The sequence below is a fragment of the Ailuropoda melanoleuca genome, chromosome 3, assembly GCF_002007445.2.
Source record: "Ailuropoda melanoleuca isolate Jingjing chromosome 3, ASM200744v2, whole genome shotgun sequence".
Classification (NCBI taxonomy): Eukaryota; Metazoa; Chordata; class Mammalia; order Carnivora; family Ursidae; genus Ailuropoda; species Ailuropoda melanoleuca.
In genome coordinates this window covers 27,410,833-27,426,641 of record NC_048220.1, presented here as the reverse complement: position 1 = coordinate 27,426,641, position 15,809 = coordinate 27,410,833, and the positions used below count along the sequence as shown (strand labels likewise).

General features: G+C 44.1%; 1 protein-coding gene across 5 annotated transcripts in view; it reads left to right on the top strand.

Annotated features, from left to right (window-relative positions):
- Nucleotides 1-15,809, top strand: part of SIL1 (SIL1 nucleotide exchange factor) — a 209,799-nt gene that overhangs the window by 17,416 nt on the left and 176,574 nt on the right. Inside the window, exon 2 of one of the 5 annotated variants that reach the window (XM_034656088.1) lies at nt 8,698-8,783. The exons of the other annotated variants lie outside the window; for them this stretch is intronic. The gene's annotated coding sequence lies outside the window, so the exon portion shown is untranslated. The remainder of the gene's footprint in view (nt 1-8,697; nt 8,784-15,809) is intronic. 5 annotated transcript variants of the gene reach the window in all.

The following is a 15,809-nucleotide window of genomic DNA, read 5'->3' as shown; positions in this document are numbered from 1 at the left end:
ATTTCTTTTTTTTAAAGATTTTGTTTATTTATTGGTCGGAGAGAGAGATAGTGAGGGAACACCAGCGATGGGGTGGGAGAGGGAGAAGCAGGCTTCACGCTGAGCAGGGAGTCTGATGTGGGGCTCGATCCCAGGACCCAGAGACCATGACCCGAGCCGAAGGAAGATGCTTAACGACTGAGCCACCCAGGCTCCCCAGTTGTGAAGTGTTAGTGGGAAAATATGAAAGTGCTTAGGTTCGATCACAGGGTAAATACTGAATTAAAAGTGGTAATGATTATAGTTAAGGTTTATTTGGCTAACTTCTGGTTGTTTTCTTACCTGTCTGCTATGTGCTGGGCCCCATGCCGGTGATGGAATGATGTGGTTCTGGCCTCGATGTGCTCAGTCTTGTGGTCATCTGTGCTGCATTTTGTCGTCTTCTGTGTGATCATGGTTCAGCAAAACAATGAGGTCTCCTAGGGGGTCTCTTAAAGGGGATCAGATCACACGTCCACTTGGTGGTGCTGTCTTCTCCCTTGGGCCTTCCCTTCTGTGACCCTGATTCAGGTTTGTTTGCTGCTTGGCTGTAGAGGGTGCTCAGCTTCTGGCCGGTGGGGGCTGAGGGGGTAGTAGCCCTACTTCCTGCTCAGACTGCACCATCTGAAACAATGTTCTCTTTTTGCCTCATGAGTGCCCATTTCTAGTAGTGGAACATCCCTGGGTTCTCTGGTTTGTTCCTTAAAACATTGAATTGCTGCTGTTTCTTTTCTTCTGTAAAACTGTGTAAGATGGTTGACCTAAAAGAGACCATGAAAAATAAGCTGGTTTGTAATTTTGTAAAGGTTTGTTTAGTACCGAGTCACTGAAATAAAATACTCCTCATGGTCTCTGGGGGAAGTGACCTTTGTAATGCGATTGTTTTTTTTTTTGTGAAGGTGTTGGGGAAGGTTAATTTCATTCATTTGATTTCTTTGGTGGCAGTGGGTGGGGGTGAGTGAATGGGAGAGAAAGAACAAAACCTTTAAGTCTCTGAATTGGAGCCTATATTGGCTGAGAAGATGAGAGGATGTGTTTATCCAGAATGTGTCTAGCTGGGCGTGTAGGCCCTGACCTGTGCCCATGCTTTCTTCCTCATTCATGGTGGTCAAGACTGCTGTGATGAAGTTTACGTATCCCTTCATTCATTCACCATTTATGTGTACTGCATACTGTAGAAGGGAACGGAATTCCACTTCTGCTAATTGCTAGCTTTTTGACCTTTCCTGGTACTTCTGTGACTCAGTTTTCTCATCTGAATAAGAGCGTACTGGTACCTCCTTGGGCAGTTAGGATGAAGTGAGATACTACACTGCATGTTTCTGGTGCATGGTAGATAATGTCTTCAAAGAATTCAAACTCCATCTGGGCGAAAAGCCACAGATGGGACCATAGGTGCTGAGAAAGGTTGGCCAAAGACCTGGCACAGTGAGACTGGATTTGGCTTGTTAGGGAAGGTTGCTAGGCAGGGTATTTGGAGTTAGGCCCCAATCTGTGTCCCTCACTGGGTAAGGTAAGTGGCTGCTTCAATTAGAGCAGAAAGCAATAGGCAGAAGGCTTGAATGGGAAACCAGGAGAAGTGTTGTCTCCCTTCCTCCTGTCAGGGAAGAGGGTAGTCATTAGAGCAAAGTGGCTGGGAACCTGGGCTCTTCTGAGTCAGACCAACTTGGGTTCCAGCTCTGGATCTTCCATGTACATGCTTTTGGCCTCGGGCAAGTTCCTTCCCTTCCTCTCTGAGCTTTGGTGTCCTCGTCTGTAAAACAGAAATGATAATATCTACTTCGAGTATTGGGTGAGGTTTAAATAAAACAACGTGCATTGTCTTTCACATAGTACATATTCATAGTACTGATAATATTCTATCATAGCACTAATAGATTACAAAGCAATTAGGCATTTTTCTTGGGAAATTAAACTCTTCTAAATTTCTGTGGCCAGACAAATTTCTTGAAAAGTCAGTCTATGCCTTGGATTCAATGATCAGCTTGTCTCAATAAGTTCTTAGGGAGTATGTCACTCCCCTGCCTCACACCCTCTGCTGGCTTATGGTCTTATACATAGAATAAAGTCCCAACTCTTACCCTGATTCATTCATAAACAGATCCCTGCCTGCCTTGGCAGCCACGTGTCCTAACTCTGCCCCTTGCCTTGTTTGTTTTCACCACAGTAACCTTGTACAGAGGGCCTTATACAGAGGACCTTGTACCACTATACCCTCTGCCTGGAATACTCTGCCTTTACGTTCATTTGGTTGGCTCCTTGTCACGCATATCTCAGTTCTGCTATTACTTAGGAAAAGGGGCGTGTTTTTTCTCTGTTATAAAGTAACTACTTATGTCACTGTTAACATAGACATCTGATATTTTTCTTGTTTGTTTGCTTCTTGTTGATTCTCTTTTTTCCGTTCGCCAGAATTAAGTTCCATGAGAATAGGGACCGTGCCTGTCATGTTCACAGCTGTATTCATAGTGCTAAGAACAGTGCCTGGCACATAGTAGATGATCAAACATTTGTTGAATGAATGAGCTTGTGAATGAGAATGGATTCTGTTATTACTCAGAATCTGGTTATACAGGTGTTCATATTCATACTGCTTTGTTTTGTAAATAAGTGTGACTAAGATGACTTTCTTTCTTGTTCATTACTTATTAAGTGTCTCCCCCTTCCCCCATTAATTGGACCCTTCTGAGGAGAGGCAATTTTCCCTGGCTTCAGTGTATGTGGCTCTCGTTCTTCTTGGCATTTTGTTATTGGAAAGGGGAGTTTGTGGTTGTTGGACTTCGTGCATTGATTTTTAGGTGTTCTCAGGAAGCGAGCTTTAGTGCATTTGCTTGGAATAAAACAAACATGAAAGCTCACCAGGACATGGCAAATTTATCTTACTCTGATTTTCTACTGACACTTTTTGCAATACTGCGTAAGTTCTTAGACAAGGGCATTAGACAAGAATTGACAAATTGACACTGGGCAGATAGAAACAAATTCACAAAATGTGAGTAACAGGGTAAAATATAAGAGGTCAAAGAGGATAATGCTGCTTTCTGGGAGTGGCCTGGTTTTTCCTGGGTAATAGTAATGGTATGAGTGAGACTCTGGACCAGTTCATTGTTCCCTTGGCAGAGGGCCTCTAACTTAGGGAATTGTAGGGGTGGGTACTCAGGAGGAAGTGGAACTCCTGCCATCTTTGTAAATGTTTGGGTTTTAAATGTGATTAGTCCTCAAAGACTTGGTCTTGAATTGAGAGAATAAAGTCCCAAGCATGGATATGAGCAGGAGAGGGTGTCTGGAGCAAGGTGAGCCAGCAGGGATGGGCTTATATTGCTGAAAAGGTTCTGTGTGCTTTGAGAACTGTAGCTTTGTAGATACTAGTCTCCACTCATTTCCAAGGCTCCCTTTCTCTCACCCAAAGCTGTCTCTAAGCACGTGGTTATCTTAACCTGCCTTAGGTATTGGTGAGTTTTCCTTGTTGATAAAGCTCTCCTAGGAAAGACGCCGTGACAGCCTCCTTGTCAGCTATGTCCTTGCTTATTTTCCTTCTTTGAAGGACTTAGCCTTGTGGTTAACTCGGGGTATTTGGTCACTCTGGCAAATACCTTGAAGTCAGTGTCTTTTTATTTTTTTTTCTTTTTTCTTTTTTTAGATTTTATTTTTAAGTAATCTCTACACCCAACATGGGGCTGGAACTCATGACCCTGAGATCAAGAGTCCCACTCTATACCATGGAGTCAGTGTCTTAATGTGCTGTAGTTACCATCCTCTATCCATTTGGGGGTGATCTTTAATTTATGTTTAAACTTATTTAGAAGTCCATTTTTAGTGAAGCTCCCAACCCCCCTTACAGCAGGAATTTCAGTTATAAGCCAGCAAGATAGGTTTTTGAAGATTCTGGTACGAGAAGGTGGTAGAATAGTGGCTCTTGCGACCAACTTTCTCTGGACTCAAAAATTATTAAGGCTCTTCTTAATTCTTTCACCTCCCCTCTTCAGTCTTTTCTGGGCTAATTGATAATCCCTATGCCTTTCATCTTTTCTCCTGTGCTCTGTTTCTTCACCTTGGTGGTGTTTCTGCAATTCTTAATCAGAAGAGTGTTTGCTTTTAGAATCTTTCACAGCTTTCTTTTGGCCAGAGTTGTAGGTAGCATGCTAGGCTCCGTCTCTTCCTCCTGCCAGGCTAGAACATGTCTTTTGGTGATTGTAGAAATGTGGTTGGGGTGGGCAAAATGCCATTTATACTCTCACATTCTGTTTTGATTGTCCTTCATAATTCAGTATCATTCAAAGGTGGATTAGCCAGCGAGTCCCCAAATCGAAGATGCTCTTGACCTTCATGGGTGTTGATGGCCTAAGTTTCTCTGATGCCTAATCAGGCTATTTAAGTGATTAATTAATTAACTTACTTTTGGTTAAAAAAAAAAAAAGCAAACTTGCATCTCTTTATTTTGATTTGTGTCGATTTTTCTCTTCCTTTCTAAACCCTGAGTGAGAACTTCTTCAAAACCAGTTGTCAGTCTTTGTTCACAAGGACTTGGAGAATCAGACTTTGCAGCCTTGTCCTCATATTCTTCACCTGTGCATTCCATAGAATAATAGAGTGCTGTAGACCTATAAATACAGAAAACAAACTGATGGTTGCTGGAAGGAAAGGGGGCGGGGGGGGTGGGCAAAATGGGTGAAGGGGAGTGGGAGATACAGCCTTCCATTTATGGAATGATTAAGGCCTGGGAGTAAAAGGCACAGCATAGGGAATATAGTCAATGATATTGTAACAGCATCGTGTGGTGACAGGTGGTAGCTATACTTGTTGAATCACTATATTGTACACCTGGAAGTAATGTAACATGGTGTGTGAACTATACTCAAATAACAATAACAAAAATAATGGACTGCTATGGAAATAGCTCTCAAATGTTTCTGTTCTCTTAAACACACATGCACACACGTGAACACATTCATTTTCTGAGGAATGGATGTTCCTCTAGAAGGAATTCATCCTGTTTCATGTAAACGCCTTCCATTACAGTGAAACTCTGGAGACTTTATGAAAGGTAGAAATGGGGAGTTTTCTTTCTTTCTTTTCTTTTCTTTTTTCCCCAAAAGGCCTCAAAGCTCTTAAAATAAACCTTAAAAAACCTGCTACGCCGAACTTTAGCTCTGAAAGCAGACGCATTGCAAACCTGGTGCAGTGAGACTCCTTCTCTTCTCTGATCTTTTTCCTTTTTCTCTCTCAATTTATTTTAACATCCCCTTTCATGATCTTACCTTTCTAGAAAGTTGATTCAGTCTTTCCTTGCCAGCTCTTACCAGGAGAAGCATCAGGACTTCAGCCCTAATTTATGGTTTACATTCCTTCTCCTTTCCCTCTCTTTGCTGTTCCTGGACCTAATCTTGCGGCATCCTGCTGAACCCTCCCCTGTCAAAATGGACAGTGTTACCTCCAGTGACAGGTAGCTTTGGAATTTGATGTCAGTACTAGCCTAGTGATTTGGGCAGAACTGGGAGCCTGTTTTGTGCGTGTGCTGCTAAGCTGAGGAAATGGGGCTTTTTTCTCTTTTGCTCCCATCTTTCTTTCCCCCTGCCTGCCTCGCCCTAGTGAGTCCTGTTGCCAGGGGAAATGAAACGGAGAACTCTGTACCATGATTAATTCTGGAGTTTTAGCCTATGAAGTAACAAAATAGTATTTCAGAGCAGGATGTAAGGGAGTCTCCCTGCAGTTCCCATGGAACAAGTTGACCTTTCAGTTACATTTTTCAACATCTTTGGGGGCCCATTTGAAGGGAGCTAAAGTAGTAATTACGACTAGGCAAAGAAAACTAATTTGGAGCCAGAATATTTTAATAAGAAGCTTAAAAAACCAGAACCTGCTGATACATGATAAATAGGAATTGGAGCTTTGTTCTTGTCTTACTTAATCCTTCCCTTTTTTGCATTATTATGCTTTTTGGTTTTCTTCCCAAAATGTGAGGACTCTCCATTATTCCCCTGGTGGTGAAATGATGTTGTTGGTGACTGCCTGCTGAGTCTCAAATAGGTTGAGAGAGCAGAGGTGGGCTCCCTTCAGGTACCGGTAAGCCTTGGGGTTTTGGTTCATCTGGGGAAGGGGTAAGCTTGCTTTCATTTCCAAGTTGATTCACATTCCCCCAAGGATTCCTTGGGACTGACTGTATTTTCCAGATGATTCTGAGAAATGAGCAGTGAAGGAAATTTTGTGGGTGATTTTAAGAGCATATTTACCAGTCTTTCTGAGCACTTAGAAGCTTAGGCAAAAGATAGGTAGACTTGTCTCTTTAAGTCCTTGGGACTGACTGTATTTTCCAGATGATTCTGAGAAATGAGCAGTGAAGGAAATTTTGTGGGTGATTTTAAGAGCATATTTACCAGTCTTTCTGAGCACTTAGAAGCTTAGGCAAAAGATAGGTAGACTTGTCTCTTTAAGTCCTTGGGACTGACTGTATTTTCCAGATGATTCTGAGAAATGAGCAGTGAAGGAAATTTTGTGGGTGATTTTAAGAGCATATTTACCAGTCTTTCTGAGCACTTAGAAGCTTAGGCAAAAGATAGGTAGACTTGTCTCTTTAAGTCCTTGGGACTGACTGTATTTTCCAGATGATTCTGAGAAATGAGCAGTGAAGGAAATTTTGTGGGTGATTTTAAGAGCATATTTACCAGTCTTTCTGAGCACTTAGAAGCTTAGGCAAAAGATAGGTAGACTTGTCTCTTTAAGTCCTTGGGACTGACTGTATTTTCCAGATGATTCTGAGAAATGAGCAGTGAAGGAAATTTTGTGGGTGATTTTAAGAGCATATTTACCAGTCTTTCTGAGCACTTAGAAGCTTAGGCAAAAGATAGGTAGACTTGTCTCTTTAAGGTCTTCTCTAGGTGATGGTAGTAAGGCCACCAATTTATCTGATGAATTGATGTTGCATGAGTCTGATGTTAAGAGCTTGGCTTTGGAGTCGGATATGTTTGTAATTCCGGCTCTGCCACTGCTTGGCTCTCTGACCTTGAAGAATGATTTTAATCCCTCTGAGTCGCAGTGTCCTTTTCTGTAATAGGGGGATAATGATGGTACCTATGGGATAGCGTTGTTGTGGGCCCAATATGTTGCGAGTAAATACTCCCTGAATGTTAGATATGATTGTTACTTTGAGATACTGATGGAAAATCAGATGGAATCTTTTTGGCAAGAGAAAAGAATGTAGGACGTTCCCTGAAGAACCTTGAAGGAAGATAAGGGGTTGAGGGAGAAGGGAAAAAAGCATCTAGCAAAAACAAGAGTGGGAGAACTCTGGGTCCTCAAATGAGTGACCTATTGTTTCAGTACCTTAGTAAGCCCCAAGTCTTCTCCTTTGCTAATCCACCAAGTTGATTGTTCTCCTAGACACCTTAACTGCCTAATGGCTCCTCAGCAAAGATTGAATAGCCACATCAGCCACAAATGTCCTCCATTACCAAGACATCATTATTTTTACAAAGCACACTGCTGTGTTTTACCACGTGCACTTTGAAGTGTTATAAATAATTAAAGCTGAACCATACTTGTCAGAATAGGTTCAAAAAGTGCATTTTGGGATGCTGTACCTTTGCTCTGACAATGTGTTTATTAGCTTGCTTGTTAATTCCAGGGTTGGTTAACTTGAGGCACCTCTGGGCCAGCGTGCTCACACCCGTATTTACCCCAAGGGCTTAGAGAGAGGTTCAGTATAGCTCAGTCTTTTTGTCTGTGTTCCTGGGAAGTCATCAGGTGGTGAACAGAGGGTAGGGGGGAAACTGAACTACTTGGAGGATAACTCCTTCTAAATGTGTCTGTGCAGGAAAAGAATAAATTGTGGGCTGGATGGAGCAGAGCAACAGAGGTTAGGAGCTTCTCGGTGTTGTGCAAAAACAGTCAAGTGCAAACAGATTAGATGAAACCCTTTATTAGAAAGTGTGGTGTGCTTTCTCACCAGGATTTTGGAATATGGGCTGTTTCACTCCTTACCTGATAAAACACTAAGATAATGGTTGGGCCTCTGATAAGCCTTTCCTGTGGTATGAGGGAGGAGAGAGACTTGTCTAGGGGCCCTGTAGCAGAGGAGTTGTCAGTGCTAATTGATCAAGTCTTGGCAGGGTCACCCATCAGAGCATGGGTCTGGCCTGGTGAGAGTGTGTACAGAAAAGGAGCAAAGCACAGGGCTAGAGAGTGCAGGCCTGGAGTCATCAGGCAGGTTTGGGACTGACTTTGCCCTGACTTTGCCTCTCCTAACTGGGTGTATTAGTTTCCTGTGGCTGCTGTAACAAATTAAAACAAATTTGGTGGCTTTAAACAGCAGAGATGTATTCTCTCCTAGTTCTGGAGGCCAGAAGTCTAAAGTCAGTGTCACTGGGCTGAAATTAAGGTGTTGACAGGGCTATACTCTGTCCAGAGGCTTTAGTCCGTTCCTTGCTTCTTTCAGCTGCTGGTGGCTGCTGGCATTCCTTGGCTTGTGTTCATATGACTCTCACCTTCAAGTTCAGCATCTTCAAGTATCTGTGTGTCTTTACATCACCTTCTCTTCTGGGACTGTGTCAAATCTCCCTCTGCCCATGTCATATAAGGACATTGTGATTGTATTTAGGGCCTTCCTAATAATCCAGGATAATCAGTTTAAGATACTTAACTTAATCATACCTGCAAATACCTCTTTTCCTTTAAAATTTACAGGTCCCAGGCCTTAGGACCTGTTCTTTTTGGAGGGCTCTTAGTCTGCCTGCCACACTAGGTCACCTTGGCAAGTGACTTTGACCAACGTAAGTTTGTTTCTTTATCTATAAAATAAAAATGGTAATCATATATTTTGTGCCTCATTTCCATGAGGCTTAAATGAAGCCTTACATGCCAAATACTTGGAACCTAGTACCTGCTATTATTTGTATCCATACATGTTATTCATTACTATTAAAAATTACCATTATTGTTATTTAGCTATCTTCTGTGAAAGAAAGAGGAATAGAGTTTATTTGACTTGGGATGCCCCCTCCCCCGCCACCAAATGGCCCTCATATCCCTAGGATCTTTGGCCATCACCTCCCATAGTCAGGAGGTGTATCCCCAAGGCCAGTTTTTTACCCAGTCCTCTATTTTTCCTCAAGGCCACTCTCTTAGCTACTCCTCCATTTTCCTTTTTCAGTGAATGAGCTGGTGTGTGGGAACAGGCCTCAAAGTTCATGGGGGTGTTAGTGTCCCCTCAAAATTCCTATGTTGAAATTGTAACTCCCAGTGTGGCAGTATTTGGAGTAAGGAAGTAACGTTAAATCAGGTCACAAAGGTGGGGCTCTGGTAGAATTAATGTCCTTAGAAGAAGAAACACCAGAGAGCTCTTTCTCCTCAGTGCCTGGGTACAGAGAAAAAAAGAGGGCCATGTGAGGACCTAGGGAGAAGGTGGCTGTGTACAGGCAGGAAGAGAACTCTAAATAGAAACCAAAGAGGCCAGAACCTTGATCTTGGATTTCTAGCCTCTAGGGTTGTGAGAAAATAAATTTCTGTTGTTTAGGCTACCTAGTCTATGGTGTTTCGCTATGGTAGCCCCAGCAGACGAAGGGAGGGGAGTATATGACCCAGCTCTTATACCCACTTGTGCCAGACACTTAGGTAGAAGCTTGGACTCTGGAATTATTCCAGTTACCATTCAGTATAGTTTGCTGTATTGCTTTCTCATGGATAATTGTAACTCCATAATGAAGCATGGAAGAATATTATTTTTACAGTGGTATTTAGTATCTGATAGCTATTAGCCAAAAGGTACATGTCCCCAGTGAGGTACTGTAAATACATTTTATCTGTTCTATTACCTGCTGTTTCACGAACATATCCCTGAAGCATTTTAATCTTGTTTTTCATACTTGTCTTCAAGTGAGGAATTGTTCTGATTTGCAACTTCAGGGGATAATTACTATGTTCATTAATTTCTGTTCTTTTCTTCCCCTCCATTTATAACTGGTTTCTTGAGAAAATTTTTCCCTAAATCTACACTAACTGGAGACAAGTCACTTGATTAAAAGAGTGTTTTACAACACGGGTTTCTTTGGCTCTCTTGGCACACTGATAGGACGGCTGTGTCAGCATCTTCTTAGCTGGGGTGAAGGTCTCCCCGGTCTGGGCTTACATGAGTAAGAGGCTTTTTTGCCAGAGGGGTGGGAGAGGGAAGGCTGAGGTCTCTGACCGCAGGGTGCAGGGCAGAATATTTTCTGCGCTGGGGTATTCCTGGGCAAGGGGCAGGAGAGGCACACCTGGCTTATTTCTTTTCAGAGATTCAGTGATAGACATTAATTGAGCATGTGCTACATATGAGACATTGTGCACAGCACTATGAGGAACGTGGTTTTTGGCTCACAGGGATGCTCAGTACATGTTGATTCAAGTGAATGTGTGGCTAAATAGAGTGACCTTAGCATGCAAAGACTGGAGGGGCAGGCCTGGGGGCTCATGGATTCAGGGTGCTGTAACCTCCCTGGAAATGTAACACAACTGGGCACATCCCTGTGAAGGCTATGATGCCCTAGCACTTGGATCTGGAGGAGGAAACAGTAGAAGAGGAAGAAGGCTGTGTTGAGGATGGTTTAATTTTTTCTGGTATTTCGGCCTCGTGAGTCCCCTTTTCACTGTAGACAGGGACTGTTAAGTATGTTCGTGTAAGTGCAGATGTTTCATAAATGTCAAGTGATCACCCAAGACAGTTGAGGGGGGAGATGGAAAAATAGTGGTTTCGACAAGTTGGTTCAGGGCAGAGGCAGGGATGCATGTGAGTGACATGCTGGGGGAAAACATCTGAAGAAGGTGAGAAAGCAGAAGCCAAAAAGGATTTGAATTAATCTGGAGCTGAATGGGAGCCCAGCTTAGAGAATATTGATTTGGGCTAGGTATCCAGGGAAAGAGTGCTGGAGAGATTTCTGTAAGAATGAGGAGAGATAGAGAGTAGTTAGTCTGGAACATGGGTTGAGGAGGGGAGGGAACAATGGGTAGAATGACTGAAATCTTCCCTACACCGCCCCCACCCCATGTTTCTCTGAATTATGATACTTGTTGTACCATGTGGCAATTATTTGTTTATAAGCCTTTTCTTCTTCTAGAAGTTAGGAGAGGTGGCTTGGTCATCTCTACCTTGGTTACTTGACGCTGTATCCCGCACATAGCATGTGCTGCCCAGACGATTTATGAACATGCGCGAGGTTAAGGCCTGGGTGAGCCATCCATTAAGGACTGAAATGTGAGAGGTTGAGGTTGGGGTGTAGGGGAGATGAGCACATAACTGGCTGGGATGTAGGGAGGTGAATTAGGATATAACTGAGAAGTGAGCCTGACATAGAATCTAAATCACCCTTTAAGAATTTACTAAACATTCCTCCCATGTCAAGTGCCAAGCGAGCTGCGCAGAGTGGACGTGGTCCCTGTTGTTAAGATGCTTAAGACAACCATATTAAAAAATGTAATAAGTGCTGTGATCCAGGGGAGTATGGGTGCTGTCGCAGCACGCATTCTGTCCAGTGGAGAGGGTCAGCGACAGCCTCCTGGAGGAAGTGTCCTTCAGGGGTGAGGAGGAAACTTTAGGATGGTAGGAGTTTGCCACATAAAGAGGAGGGGAAACAGAATTCTGAGCAGAGGGAACGACGTGTGCAAAGGCCTGGAGGTGGGAAATAAGATGTCTTAGAGCACCGGGAAAAAAGTTCCATAGAGCCAACCGTAGACAGGGAGAGGAAAGAGATAAAGGTGGAGATGTTGATCCTGGCTCGATGGTGGACAGCCTGTGTGTGGAACTTGGCCTTAATCCTGAGGGCCCTGGAAAACTGTTGGATGGTTTCAGGCAGATGGGTAAGATCATGTTCATGCTCTGGCCATAGAATAATCCATCTAACATTTAATCAAGGTGTGTACTTGTAATTTGCTGACGTTTTACCCCACGATCCTTTGACACTGCAGCAAAGTCTGCCCATTTGCTTTAAATCCTCGAGTCCGGGAGCCTGAAGTGTGGTGGAGAGGTACTTCCGCCCCCTAGGCCTGAGTCCCTACTGTCTGATCCCAGGCTCAGAGCCCACAGCTCCAGCTCCGGTGTTGAGCGAATGGTGTTAAGGACCCACAGCTCCCGCCGCTTCTGCAGCTGTTCCTGCTCTTACCTCAGCCTCTTCACAGCAGCTTGCAATTCCTCAGCCACTGCACATTCCTCTGCTCTGTGCACTCAACAAATTGAAAATGTTTACGAAAACGTCAAATAATGGGATGAGTTTGGAAAAGTAGGGGTGAAAAATAAAGACCTCTTTGCCTTTTCTCCCTGCAAGGGATTTGAAAAATGTAGAAATTCCAAGTTGTATGTTAAATATCCTTGGGGTTTCCTTTCCTTTCATGTTGAAAATTTTTATATTAACCAAAAATCTGGTAGAGATGCTTCTGGGAAGATAATTCCTTTTGGCTGGAGCTTAAGCTCCACGTTGTGAGCTTTTTAATTGTCTTTCATCAGAGGTGGGTTGGGACCCAACTGTGCAGTCGCCAGAGCTCATCACAGTCCTGTTGCTGGGCGAATTATCTCTGTGAATCTGTATGTTTTCCCCTTGTACCTACCTAATGAAAGCCAAATTAAATCAATTTTTAATCAAGGAGATGAATGACGGGTTTTTCCTCAGAAAAGAAACCACAAGGCCCCAAAGTACTGGATACAATAAAAAGTGAAGTTTTTATTTGCGTATGTGCCGTTAGGCATGGCTTTAATGTCAGGAAAACAGGAGGTGCCATTAAAATAGTATTTGGAAATATGCCATCCCAGGGAGATGAAGGGGAGTGCTTTCCTCCCTGCCCCGTTTCTCTTTCATAGTTCGTGCATGCCTGTGTGTTCAAAGCACTCTGCACAGTACAGAGTACATAGTAGGTGCTTGGAGACAGAATGAATGAACAGTTGGTTTTGAGCAGGTCCTTCATTTGTGCTGCTCCCTTCCTCCAGCTCCTCAGCCTGCTATTTATTCTTTCGTCATCCATTTGTTCATTCAACATACAGTTTTCCTTCTTGACAGATGTGAAGCCCATTGGTAGGGAATGTAGCGAAAGGAAGTTTCCACTGAGTTGAGGCTGAGAGGCATGGCCAGATCTCTTCTTTAATACCTGTTTTCATCCTTTATTTTGGGAAACTGATTTTTAGGCTTCTGTGGGTGCCCACATCATCCTCCTGAAAATTGCCTTCTTCCACCTGCTTGCTTTGGTGGAAGGAAATGGCTTCCCTTGTGGCGAGGGAGAATGGCAGAGGCAGTAGGGGTAAAGACTCTTGAGTTCAGTGGCTGTCCCCGTAGGATGTCTCCATGTACTGTGAGGGGGTGGGGCTGCAGGGAGCCAAGCTTGCCTCCCCTGCAGTTTGATTCCCATAATCATGGGTCTGGCTTTGGGCTCAGGGCTCCCAACGCATTGGCATCTCCAGAGGATTCAGGCAAGGCACCAAATCCTCCCTGCAGCCCACGTTCCAGCTTGTTACTGTGATTGAATGGGCTCCCTGAGTGTGACTCTTCATCTGAGGAAGAAAGTGGCTCTTGTTGAGAGCCTTTCAGAGTAACTCAGGAGACTGGATTTTGGGTACTCCACAAATCTTGGGCTGAACAAATAAGAGATTAAGTAAAGCTGTGTGCCTTCTGCTTCCTCACTGTGCCACCTGGCTTGGTCCTGGCTTAATTGAAAGCCTGCTTGGGTTGCCCTTACCTGAGAGGTGTGGGGGTGGCTATAGCAATTTGGGCAGGTGAGCAGGAAGGGAAATAGTGGATGAAATTGATTATGGTTGGTGATGGATGGGCAGGGTAGTGGGGGGTGTGGGGGAGGAGAAGGAGGTATTGAGGAGAGCCTCCTGGGTTTCTGGCTTCTGCAGTAGAGCTAGGCAACCCTATAGGATCAGGAGCGTAGGGGGAAGAGCATGAGCTTAGCCATGGACTTCCTGAATATGAAACATACAAGAAAAGAGGAAAGCAGGCATATCCTTCAGGGGGAGGTGGCACAAACACTGCCTAGATTCTCAAGCTGCTTTCCTTTTAAAGTTATCTACTGGGGTTTTAGGCCACTGTGGGGAATAATACAGCCCAAATCCAGATTCTGTTGACTGGCTCTTTCTATTAATAGATGCTGAGAATTTGCAAGAGCTAACAAACCACTGCACTGCAAGGCAAAGGAATGAGTTCATAAGCAGAGTTCACAAATAATGGTGACCCTCTTATCTTATCTTAGCAGGCATATAGCAGGTCTCCTTTTCGTCTTTCTAATCTCCCTTTCATTGTGGGCAGTTCTTCAGATGCCGGAGGTTTGCCAAGACAGTGCAATGAGCTGTGTGTTTGAAACTCATCTGACCTGTCTGGCAAAGAGAGTTCTTGTATGTCTTGATGCCACCTGCCATAAGCCCTTTGCTCCTGCTGTTGTTGAAATAAATGCATGTTCCTAGTTTCATGCCTCCAGGTCTTCAAAACCCCCCCCTTGCCCCTGCTTGGGATGTCTTTCTCATTGGCCGATTCCTTTTACTCTTTTTATCTTTAAAGCTCACCTATTCCAGGAAGTCCTTTTTGACCCCCTGTGTCTTGATGAAGGTATCTGTTCTCTCCTTCCTCAGAGCCATCCAGCCACGTCTGTGTGGGCTCTTCAACCCAGTGCTTACTGTAATGACTGATGGACTCTTCCATCTCCATTGCCCATCTCGAGGGTTCGTAGAGAGCAGGACCTCGATTTACTTAGCCTTTATATCTCTAGCACTTGGCCCATGGCTGGGTTGTAGCAGTTCTAAATATATAGGCGTTGAAGGATGAGTAATCTGCCCATTGGATATGTTGGAAGTGGTGGCAACTGGATACATGTTTCTTAGTAGGCAGTAAGGATTCCTTCATCTTTTCATGGTGCGTGAAATTTTGCTCTTTTGGTAGCTCTCCTATATGGGAGAGTGAACAATGTCTTGTAAAAATATTTTTTTGGATTGGTGGGGCTGTTAACTGCTCATGTGAGGTTGAAATGGATTTGGCGTGGGTGAGAAACTGCAGGTAATAAGTGAGCAGCATGTCTGGGCTGCGTGGGCTTAGTGCTTTTCTGTTTTTCTGGATGCTGTCCACATTTTTGTGAGTGGCAACCCAAACATCTGGCTTCTCTGAACCCAGGGCTTGTGCCTGGTTGTTTATGGGAGTGGTTGCCATTCAGGGTAAGAGTCTGTAATATTAACCGAGCTTTTTCTGCAGTGTTTTTTGTTGGCATTACCAGGGGATGCAGTGGCCGTTTTAAGGAGAGCTGCCACAAGAGGAATCCCTGAGCAGTGAGAGACAGGATGGAATAATTGGAAAAATTGCCTCCTACTCTGTGATAAGGCAGACCCTTCAGGCAAAACAGAAGAAGGTGTAGGGAAGGTCCTGAGTAACAGAGACAAAAAAGGAAGGCCAACCAGGAGGTGAGGTGGTAGTTTTGTAAGGAAACTAGGAAGAACTAGGGCCTCTGCTGTAAGGGTGGGGCAAGGGAGGGCTACTTGGCATCACTCACACCTTTGATACTCTTAAGTGATACTGTCAGTTCCAGTGGAATTGGGTTCAGAGCATCTGCTGCCCAAAAGGTGGGCTCCAAATGCTTACTGATCCTTGATGAAATGTGCTCTGCCTAGAGGCCTATCGTGAGACCGACTGTTTCTAGGATATGTTTACCTAGGTGGGTGGCTGGCATGTCACCCCCTTTCAACAAACCTGGTGCTATGATAAGGCTAGCTGGCAAGTTGTCCCCATGGAGCCTGTTGTGGCAGGAGAGACTTCCTGCAGTCCCATTGGCATCCCTGTCACAAGCTCATTCACTGG